Source organism: Otolemur garnettii, unplaced genomic scaffold (genome assembly GCF_000181295.1).
Source record: "Otolemur garnettii isolate 467f Iridium unplaced genomic scaffold, OtoGar3 scaffold00011, whole genome shotgun sequence".
Classification (NCBI taxonomy): domain Eukaryota; kingdom Metazoa; phylum Chordata; class Mammalia; order Primates; family Galagidae; genus Otolemur; species Otolemur garnettii.
Window position 1 is genome coordinate 11,964,142 of NW_003852406.1, and position 7,271 is coordinate 11,971,412.

Genomic DNA, 7,271 nt, shown 5'->3' on the forward strand with positions numbered 1-7,271 from the left:
AACACACTTTTACTGTTGACTTTTCCCCTCCAAGCTCAGATCAGCTATTGGCACTAGTTTTTCACCGCCATGAGGTTATTAGAAGGGTTAAGTAAATTAGTCCTTCTAAGGCCCTTAGAACAGGCCCGGATATGGCAAGCACCGTGCAAATATCCACAAATAACAAAAGGGAATGCTTCTTGTTTTTTTCGGGTTTACTTCCAGACCTTGCCCAAATGCATGCAATTTACATATTCGTAATTATAGTGGGTACACAATTTTCTAATCAGGGCCTTTTTCTCTATGTAATCTGTATTTTCTAATTACTATCAGATACACTCCCCTATGAGTCTAACAGCTCTCACAAAGCTCATTTTAAGTTGCTTAATGTTTCATAATGATGTCACTCACTTTATTAACCGCCTCTGATTATCGGTATTTTGTTTACCTTCAGTGTCTCACCATTTCTATAGAGAGCCAGCATCTTTGTGTAGGAGAGAGGGGAGTGAGTGAGAAGTTGCAGGAATGGGTAGAACCAAAAAGGGGGAACCAAAAAGGAGGATGGGGGTGTCAACGGGGAAAGTGGAAAAAGTCCCTGTAATGCCCCCAGCCTGGCTCTGCAAAAACAGAAAAAATGAGTGCTCCATAAAGAGTAACAGAGGTTGACAGGGCAAAAAAGGGCCTGAGAGGGCAAAGCCACCTGACTGGGAACCACAAGATCTCTGCCTGCCTGCTGGCACCCAGACGCTCAGCTAAGTGGCACGTAGCCTCTCTGTACCTTGGTGGCAGAGTGTCCACCTTCCCCACAGGATTATGGGGACCTAGTGAGCAGGACAGTTGAGAAAGAGCAAGGGGATGAACACAGGCACAGGTCATTTTTGTCTAGCACGCAGACAAGCATAAGCTTTAGTTAACAGCCTCTATTCTTCCTTAGTGGCTTAAATACTGATGCATTTTATAATCAATGATACCCTTCATATGAAGGAATGAAGAAAGGCAATGATTAAGAAAGACATGTCTGATCCTTTTGTACTTCATGAGCATGATGATTGGGTTTTCATGCACGTGCATGACATGTGCCTCCCACAAATCTTTTTATGATGTCGGCTCATTACCCGTCTGACATGAAAAAAAAAAAAGACGTGGGCTGAGTGGCTCGTATCTGCAATCCTGGCACTTTGGGAAGCTGATATGGGAGGATGGCTTGAGGCCAAGAGTTTGAGATCAGCCTGGGTAACACAGCGAGATCCAGTTTGTAGCAATAATTAAAAAAAATTAACTGGGCCCAGTGGTGCATACCTGTAGTCCTAGGTACTAAGGAGGCTGAGACAGGAGGATCACTTGAGTCCAGGAGTTTGAGGCTGCAGTGAGCTGTGATCGTGCCACTGCACTCCATCCAGGATGACAGAGCAAGATTTTACAAACTGTTTACAAAATATTCTCTACAAATTGGTCGCGTCTTTGTAAAAATTTGTAATGGATATTTTGTAAATAAAGGTACATTTAGCTACAATTTCCCATTTTCCCTATGTTTGGCGACTTTAGGGGTGACCTTTGAGACATCCTCATTACTTTAGGCTTGGCCTAAGTTTCCCCTTTGTCTTGATTGAGTCCCTTTTGTTGGACTTTCTTGCCCAGCTTGTATTAGTAGGAGGAAAACAATGGCTCATCAGAGTGACCAGAACATTTGTGTTTGAGACTTGTTTATTTTGCATAGATACAAATCTTTTTTAAAATTTTCTGATTATTATAAGGATATATACGATTAAGTTACATTGTTTGCATTTGTTAGGTAAGTTCAAGTGGTAGTTGAGCCCTTCACCCGGGAGGTGTGCCATATACCCCTCCATTGTACCCATTAGGTGAGAGCTTACCAAACCCCCTTCCCCCTTTTTCTCTTGTGTAGGTGTGTGGTTGTTCATCTCCTAGTTTCATGTTAGTATTGAGTACATTGGATGCTTGCTTTTCCATTCTTGTGATACTTAGAGTTGGAGAAGATTTGGAGAAGATGTTCTCCAAATCCCTTCAGGTAAATACAAAAGAGGTGATGTTTCCATCTTTTTTATGGCTGAATAGGATTCCATGCTATATATATGCCACAGTTTATTTATCCATTCGTGGGCTGATGGGCACTTGGATTGTTTCTACATCGTGGCAGTTATGAAGTGAACTGTCATAAATGACCTAGTGTAAATGTCTTTATTAGGTAAGGTGACTTTTTTCTTCTGGGTAGATACCTAGTAAGGGAATTACGGGATCGAATGGAAGGTCTACTTTTAGCTCTTTGAGGAGTCTCCTTACTTCTTTGCAAATGGGCTGTATTAGTTTGCAAACCCATCAACCGTGTATAAGTGTTCCCTTCTCTTTCCATCCATACCAGCATCTGCACCTTTGGGATTTTGTGATGTGAGCTATTCTCATTGGAATTGGGGGTGATGTCATAAGGTGGTTTTGATTTGCATTTCTCTAATGCTAGAGATGATGAGCATTTTTTTTCTTTCTTTCTTTTTTTTTTTTTTTTTTTGCCATTCATCTGTCTTCCTGGGAGAAGGTTCTGTTTATGTCTTTTGCTAACACTAAGTCTTCACAAAGCAAGACAAACAGAACTCAGCCACACTTAACAGTTGTCTCATTCTCTGAATGGCTGGAATTCCCCACAGGTTGGCTGGCTGGATAAAAAGGCACAGGCCAAGTATATACTGTATTCAGGAAACACATCTAATCTTCAAAGACAAAACAAGTCTTAGCATGGAGGGTTGGAAAACAATATTTCAGGTAAATGGAAATCACACAAAATTAGGAATTGCAACCCTATGTGCAGATACATTGGGATTTAAAGCAGCAAAAGTAAAGAAAGAGATGGACACTACATACTGGTCCAGGGAACAATACAGCAAGAAGACATTTCAATCCTAAATACCTATGCACCTAACTTAAATGTTCCCATATATATAAAAGGAATCCTAACTGGTCTGCGCAACATGATATCCTGCAACACCATAATTTGGGGGGACTTCAACCCCCCTCTGTAGAACTAGATAGGTCCTCCAAACAGAAAGTAAACAAAGAAATGATGGACTTAAACACACCTCTGGAACAAATGGGCTTAACAGACACATATAGAACATTACACTCCAGTAATACTCAGTATCTGCTCTTCTCGTCAACTCATAGATCCTTCTCCAAAATTGATCATATCCTAGGATACAAATAAAATCTCAACAAATTTAAAAGAATAGAAATTATAGGCATAGTGCCTGTAGCTCAGTGGTTAGGGCACTGGCCATGTACACCAGTGCTGGTGGGCTCAAGCCCAACCTGGGCCTCCTAAGCAACAATGACAACTGCAACAAAAAAACAGCCAGGAGTTGTGGCGGGCGCCTGTAGAACCAGATATTTGGGAGGCTGAGGCAAGAGAATCACTTAAGCCCAAGAGTTTGAGGTTGCTGTGAGCTGTGACACAGCACTCTACCGAGGGTGTCATGGTGAAACTCTGTCTCAAAAAAAATATATAAAATATATATATAGAAATATAGAAATTATAACTTGTATTTTTTCAGATCATAATAGTATAAAAGCAGAACTCCACCCTAACAAAAACTTTCATCCCTACACAAAGTCGTAGAAATTAAACAACCTTATGCTAAATTACAATGGGGTCAAGGAGGAAATAAAGAAGGAAATCATTAGATTCCTTAAACAAAATGACGATAAAGCTGCAAGCTGTCAAAACCTATGGGATGCTGCATAAGCAGTCCGTAGAGAGAAATTTATTGCATTAAATGCCCACGTTCAAAAACCAGAAAGAGCAAAAACCGATAACCTAATGAATCATCTCAAGGAACTAGAAAAGGAAGAGCAATCCAATCCCAAATCTAGAAGAAGAAAAGAAATTACCAAAATTAGATTAGAATTAAATAAAATCAAAACAAACAAAGACTATTCGGAAGATTAATGAAACAAAAAGTTGGTTCTGTGGGCTTGGCGCCCATAGCACAGTGGTTATGGTGTCGGCCACATACACTGAGGCTAGTGGGTTTGAACCCAGCCCAGGCCAGCTAAGCAATAATGACAACTGCAACAGTAAAATAGCCAGGCATTGTGGCGGGTGCCTGTAGTCCCAGCTGCTGGGGAGGCTGAGGCAAGAGAATCACTTAAGCCCAAGAGTTTGAGGTTGATGTGAGCTATCACAGCACTCTACTGAGGGCAACAAAGATCATCACTGATTAGTACAAAAAACTCAATGCCCAGAAATTTGAATATGTGGAGCAAATGGAACAATACCTGGAATGACACACCTTCCCTAGACTTAACCAGAAAGAATTAGAACTTGTGTACAAACCTTTATTGAGACTGGCCGTGGAACAAATGTATGAACTTTCCCTGAATGTGCTAAGTGAGGTTAAATGTCCAGCTCTTGATACCTTTTTGCTCCTGTGAAGAAGAGTTCAGTCTTTCTTTCATGTTAATAGAGATTTATTGCCACTTTGCTCATTTCTGGGATTTACATGCAGCACTTGAGGAGCGGTGATGTGTCCAGACTGAGTCACCTGAGATTGTCATCAGTATCTGAGCTTCTCCCAGCTGTCCTCTCTGTGACCTCTACTCTTCCCCCTCTGCCAGCTTCCTCCAACTCTATCAGAACATCTTTTCTTTTCTTTTTTTAGTCGAATATTCTTGTTTTTAAGAAATTTATGGGCACTTTCACACCCCCTGGAAAAATTTGAGCTTTGAAATTTTTTCTTACCACAGTAAGAACTTAAGAAGACAAATCCTCAGTAAAAGTGGAGGGATTGTCCTGCTTAACTGGATTTTTCTGATGTCCTTTAGGTTAAGCAGAAAACATTTAAAAAATACTCAGGTGAAGTAGGAGGATTGCTTGAGGCTAGGAGTATGAGATGAGCCTGGGCAATGTAAAGAGATCCTATCTCTATAAAATTTAAAATATAGCCAGAGATGGTGGCCCACACCTGTAGCCCCAGCTACTTGGGAGACTGAGGCAGGAGAGCCCAAGAGCTTGAGGCTGCCATGAACTATGACCACGTCACTGAACTGAATGCTGACCACTTCTGGATTAGCTGATTTTTTTTTTTTTAATTATTTTCTGTAGAGATGGAGTTTTACTGGTCTTGAACTCTTGACCTAAAGTAATCCTCTTACCTCACCCTCCAAAAATGCTGTAATTACAGATATGAGCCACGGTGTCTGATCAATTAAAAAAAAAAATACTGAGTGTCGTGGCTTATGCCTGTAGTCCCAGCTACTAGGGAGGGTGAAGTGGGAGGATCCTTTGAGCTAGGGAATTGAAGCTATTGCACCACTGCACTCCAGCCTGGGAAAAGAAAAAGGGGAAAAGCAAAACTATTTAAAAGACAGAAAGAACAAAGAAAAGAGTTGGGCAACAAATCCTTGAAGTATCATGTAAGGGTGCTTTTTAACAAGCCTACCCAAGGATTATTTAATTACTTAGGGCAGAGCTTCTCAACCTCAATCACATCAGTGACATTTGGGGCTGGATATTTCCTTGTTGTGGGGCAGTCCTGTTCCTTGTAGGATCTTTTGCAGCATCTACAACCTCCACCTGCTAGATGTCAGCAGATACCCACTCCCACCCCAAGATGTGACCAGAAAAATGTCTCCAATGTCAGATATACCTCTGGAGGCAAAACCAGCCCAGTTGAGAACTAATGAGCAGAAGAATGCACCTTTGTATGACTTTGCTAATTGCTGTTAAAAAATGACTCAAACTCAGTAAAATTACACGTTGATGTAAAGATCTTGTTGGTACAGATGCAAACAATTTCCTCCCAGTAGAAAGGTTATGATTGATATCAAATGTTATGATTTGATATCCCCTACAAGGCATTAACCACTTTTGTATCTAAGCTAGGCACTTTATTCTAACGTTCCTTCATAAATACCTGTATCTCGTTTCTCAAGATGCTCTTTGAGCCAGCTCTTCTTTCATTAATTAATGAGTTGAGTAAATTTTGGACATGTTCAGAGAGTCAAGTTTTTAACTTTTCTGAAAGTTATCTTTCTAGGTTAGCACAACCAGAGGTTACCACTGGAAAAACTTTGGGTCAGATGGGTTCTAGCTTTCAGGTTTGGCTTCCTCGTCTTCTCACATCGCTCCCTGTGGTGGTTTTAAGTCTTCCTGTCACTTACAGCCCTCTCTGTCTCTTCTCCCATGTATCACTGATCTGGTTGGGTCCTAATCATTTCCATCCCGACTACTGCAGTATCTCCCCAGCTGATCTGGTCACCTGCAGTCTTTTGATCCGTCCTTCCATCCCCAGTGAGCTCTGCTATCAAGTAAGGATTCTTGAATCACAGCCCTGACACGTTGCTCCCAGGACCAAGATGCTAGGCAGCCGCAATTTCTGAATTGAAAGAGCTGGTCTTTCAGATTTAATCTACACACTGAGGAAACGAAGACCCAGAAAAGCCAAGTAGCTGATTAAAGTCACACAGTGAGGGAGGGGAATGTTTTTAAAGAGGTCAAAGCCAATCAAACAGCAGATTGAATGTACCCTAGACATTTCCTGAAAATTGACTGTGTACATAAGCCTTGGATAATATCAGGTTGCCCCATTCATTTCCTTTGCAAAGTACAGGGTAGGAAATGTTTCCATTAATGGGCGTGGAGAATGGAGTGTCAACTAGTTCAGGCTTTTCTGGCTTCAGTCAGCACCTTCTAGATCAGCCAATGATTTTGAAAAACCACACACTGCCTACACTGTGTTCCTCTGACATTAGTAGCCTGCCTGCTTTAACCTCAGAAAGTTCTGGATTTCCTATTAGATCACTCATTTGATTGCATAGCTGGCTTTTCCTGATACTTCCATCATTAATTCTGTTTGCTTTTCACTGCGTGTGTTTCTGCTTTCTCCAGCTCTCGGGCCTCCCAGCTGGACTTTCATCTTCCTTCACTAACAATGCCTTCTCACTTCTCCTTTTTCTGGTTTTCCCAGGAACTGGCAAATGAGTTAGTCCCTTAATGAAAACATTTTCTCCAAGCATGTAGTTGGATTACTTAGGCATTAGATGCCATTTATTTTTGGCACGATTGCACAGACCACAGTAAGTATTGAATCGGGCTTGTCCGTGTGAACAAGAACTTAATGGGAGCTCAGAAGTGTATCTTATTTAAATAGCACCCAGAAGCGTGGTCAAGATTAGATGTTTCCTGATGGAGATAATAAAATGTTATATGTTATGCCAATTAAGATTGGCTTGTTTGCTTTCTTTTTAAATGAATTATATTATTTCTCCCACAAAAATCAGTAGCA

General features: G+C 41.0%; 1 non-coding gene across 1 annotated transcript; it reads left to right on the forward strand.

Moving 5' to 3' along the window:
- The first annotated feature begins 1,000 nt into the window (after positions 1 to 1,000).
- LOC111723457 lies at positions 1,001 to 1,104 on the forward strand. The gene has a single exon (XR_002771984.1). It is a non-coding gene; the product is annotated as a small nucleolar RNA U13 (small nucleolar RNA).
- Positions 1,105 to 7,271: the final 6,167 nt, after the last annotated feature.